The sequence below is a fragment of the Chlorocebus sabaeus genome, chromosome 9, assembly GCF_047675955.1.
Source record: "Chlorocebus sabaeus isolate Y175 chromosome 9, mChlSab1.0.hap1, whole genome shotgun sequence".
Taxonomy (NCBI): domain Eukaryota; kingdom Metazoa; phylum Chordata; class Mammalia; order Primates; family Cercopithecidae; genus Chlorocebus; species Chlorocebus sabaeus.
In genome coordinates this window covers 80,650,649-80,654,518 of record NC_132912.1, presented here as the reverse complement: position 1 = coordinate 80,654,518, position 3,870 = coordinate 80,650,649, and the positions used below count along the sequence as shown (strand labels likewise).

The 3,870-nt window shown below is 45.0% G+C and overlaps 1 pseudogene; it reads left to right on the top strand.

Moving 5' to 3' along the window:
• Positions 1–2,248: 2,248 nt before the first annotated feature.
• On the top strand, positions 2,249–3,664 carry LOC103231516 (phosphoglycerate mutase 1 pseudogene; annotated as a pseudogene).
• The last annotated feature ends 206 nt before the right edge of the window (positions 3,665–3,870 follow it).

Sequence of the window (3,870 nt, the reverse complement as noted above, 5' to 3'; positions counted from 1 at the left end):
TTTTTAAATGAAGGATTCAATTTCATTGATATTTAATTTCATTCGGATTTTCTATTTCCTTCTGTATTAGTTTTGTTAAACTGTGTTTTTCAAGGAATTGGTCCATTTCATCTAACTTTTTAACAGCTTTATTGAGATGTAATTCACATGTCATAAAATTTACCTATTTAAAGTATACAATTCAGTGTTTTTTTAGTATATTCTCAGAGTTGTGCAACCATTCCCACAACCTAATTTTAGAACATTTCCATCACCCCAAACAGAAATCTCACATCCATTTGCAATCACTCCCATTTCCAACCCCTAACCCTAGGCAACCACGAATTTACCTTCTGTTTTTATAGATTTTTCAAGACATTTCTTAGAATATCTTGAAAATGTGCTGAGACAGCAAAAGTGCTGTATTTTTCATTTCACCACATGAAAAGGATGGGTATGAAAGGGTACAGATTTAATAAAATGTCACTAAATGTCAGTGTATTTTCAAGGAGAGAGGAATTAGGCTATGCCTCTTACTAGGAGGGGCAGCAAAGAATTTGTGGATGTATCTAATCTACCATACCAAATATATCACATCTGTTGGACCACAGTTCTGTTTTTATCTACTTGCATCTTTCCCAGTTCCTCAGGTTGACAGACTGATATTCTTCCAAACTTACCTCCAGTGTCACAAGGCCTTTCTTGAGTAACAGGACGCCTACATGTTTGTTTTTTCTGTGATGCAGTTATAGGCCACGTCCCTTAAAAAACAAGAATAAGCCGACCTCTGGCTGATGAACTATAAACTGTCTAGGCTGAGTTGATCTTTCCTTTTTGTACCATGACAGTGTATTGTATTTATGCTTCGTCTTTTTTTTTTTTTTTTTTCCAATTCTTTTTGTGTGTGGTTGCTGTGCTACTAAATTGATCTCAAATCTCTGATTTTTATCTAAACGTTCTCAGTTTCAGGTAGTTAAAATCAGTGTAGTGAAAAGTATGCATGGGAGGAGGGCAAGAATTATTGCCTCAAGGTCACAAAATTGATTTTAAAAAAAGTGTGGTGGTGGTATTGGCTTGTGGCAGGACTGGATCCAAGTAAACAATGCTGAGTGGTATCCTTCTTATCTTCTTTTCCCTTCCCCCTTCTTTCTTCTTCCTCCTCCTTTTTCCTCTCCCTTTCCCTTCCTTCCTCCTGTTTCCATCTATGTGGTGGCTTCACTCCTGGAGGCACTGTTCCTCCAAGATAGATAGGTTTCCAAAATGGCGTCCCCAGGGGTACTAGGTTTCCAAAATTGCGTCTCCAGGGATAAGTGGGAGTCCTTCCTGATAGTTCCAGAGGAAAATTCCTGGAGGAAAGGTTCTGACTGAGGCCAGAGGGATGGAATACTGTGGTTGGCTAACCTGCGGTGATGAGGAAGGGCTTGTCTGTTATCAGAAGTGTGGTGGGGAATTCTCGCTAGTCAAAAGGCCACATTGAATTTGTCTCTTTCTCCAGAGCCCTGTTGAGTTATTGGCAAACAGTAGGAGCTTCCTAAATGTTTATTGAAGAAAATGAATGAATGAGTAAAAATAAAAGAATGAATCTGTGACTTGAAATGTTTTCCTTTTTGCAAAGAGGCTTTTGACCCTATGACACTGTCTCTAGGATATTTCTCACTGACTACAGAAGTCAGGGATTTTGTTATTTAACCATTTCACGGCCACCTCTGTGTCAGCTTACCTTCAAAGTACTAAGGTATGAAAGAACATGACTAAAATACCAAATCCCTTGGCTACCTTTGGGGTTTCATCTTCAGTATAGGTCTATTAGGTCAAGGGTTTAGTTAAGTGTGGTGTGTCCTCATGAAAGCTCCGTCTGGAAATCAAAGAGCTTCGTGGTGAGTCTGTGCTGGGGTTGGGGCTAAAACATAGCTTTGAGTCTCAGTAGCTTGTCATTATCAGCATGTGCTTGCCTTGAGAGCTATGGCAGTTTCTGGTGACCTTATTGCAGACAGCAGTCAATCCACAACTCCTCGCAAAGGCTAGTGATTGAGCAATAAGCTTTTTGAAAACTCTTCCTGAGATCTTTCATTCACACTCACTGTGTTCAGAGAGTAGAGAATTTCAAAGACCCTTCATCATTGCATTCTCACCAGAGGTTATTCCTTTTGTCACTAGTGAGAAAAATCACAGAGTCTTAGAGAAAAAGAGAAGGACAGGGTAAATCATTTCTGCAACTCGACTCCAGAATCTGCGAACCACTGCGGTGCCGCATCCCCAGCCCGTCGCCATGGCCGCCTACAAACTGGTGCTGATCCGGCACCGCCAGGGCGCATAGAACCTGGAGAACCGCTTCGGCGGCTGTTACTACGCTGACCTGAGCCCGACCGGCCATGGGGAGGCGAAACGCGGCGGGCAGGTGCTGCGAGATGCTGGCTATGAGTTTGACATCTGCTTCACCTCAGTACAGAAGAGAGCGACCCGGACCCTCTGGACAGTGCTAGATGCCATTGATCAGATGTGGCTGCCAGTGGTGAGGACTTGGCGCCTCAATGAGCGGCACTATGGGGGTCTAACTGGTTTCAATAAAGCAGAAACTGCTGCAAAGCATGGTGAGGCCCAGGTGAAGATCTGCAGGCCCTCCTAGGATGTCCCACCACCTCCGATGGAGCCCAACCACCCTTTCTACAGCAACATCAGTAAGGATCGCAGGTTTGCAGACCTCACAGAAGATCAACTACCCTCCTGTGAGAGTCTGAAGGACACTATTGCCAGAGCTCTGCCCTTCTGGAATGAAGAAATAGTTCCCCAGATCAAGGAGGGGAAACGTGTACTGATTGCAGCCCATGGCAACAGCCTCCGGGGCATTGTCAAGCATCTGGAGGGTCTCTCTGAAGAGGCTATCATGGAGCTGAACCTGCCGACTGGTATTCCCGTTGTCTATGAATTGGACAAGAACTTGAAGCCTGTCAAGCCCATGCAGTTCCTGGGGGATGAAGAGACGGTGCGCAAAGCCATGGAAGCTGTGGCCGCCCAGGGCAAGGCCAAGGAGTGAAGGCCAGCGGGGAGGATACTGTCCCCAGGAGCACCCTCCCTGCCCGCCTTGTCCCTCTGCCCCTCCCACCTGCACATGTCACACTGACCACATCTGTAGACATCTTGAGTGGCAGCTGCAGATGGGGACAGGTGGCTCCCATTTTCATTTTAGCCATTTTGTCTTCTGCACCCACTCCCTTCGTACAATCTAGTCAGAATAGCACTTCTAGAGCATAGGTTCTCCGTCCAAGCTCTGGAAAAGCTCCCCTTATCCAACAGAGTTTAAAGGTAGTAACTTGGGTTTTTGCGAGTTCTTTGTTTACTAAGGACTTGTGGGGAGGAACCATGCTAAGCCATGACCAATGAGGAGAAGCACCAGAGCCTGTCTGTCCCCAGGAGCCAGTCCTCTGCTCTTCTGCAGTCAGGCCACTGCCTGGGGGCTCTAGTCATTCCAGTGGAAGATGAATGTAACCTGCATGGTGATGTGACAACTGTTTCCTCCCTGACCCTAGAGGACCTGGCTCTAGAAGTTTGGGATCAATCCTGAATTTAGTTATGTGTTACATTTACTTTTATTAAAAAAGTATAGTATATATAAATAATACAAAACAATAACTCTTCTGGGGTTTCTTGTGGCGGTTGAAATAGTCCCAAATGTGGTCATCAGAAAATAAGCCATTCCTCATACCAGTATGGGATCAGTTCCTCGACCTCTGAGGGGCAGGAGTGTTTCCTGCTGTGTGTGTTAGAATCCCTTCCTGCCTTGTTTCATGGCAGTAAAATGCCCCTTGGTCCAGTCCAAGTGTGTGTTTCACTGATTTCTGAATCATGTTCTAGTTGCTTGGCTCTGCCACTTGGGTCCAGTGTTCACCTGAG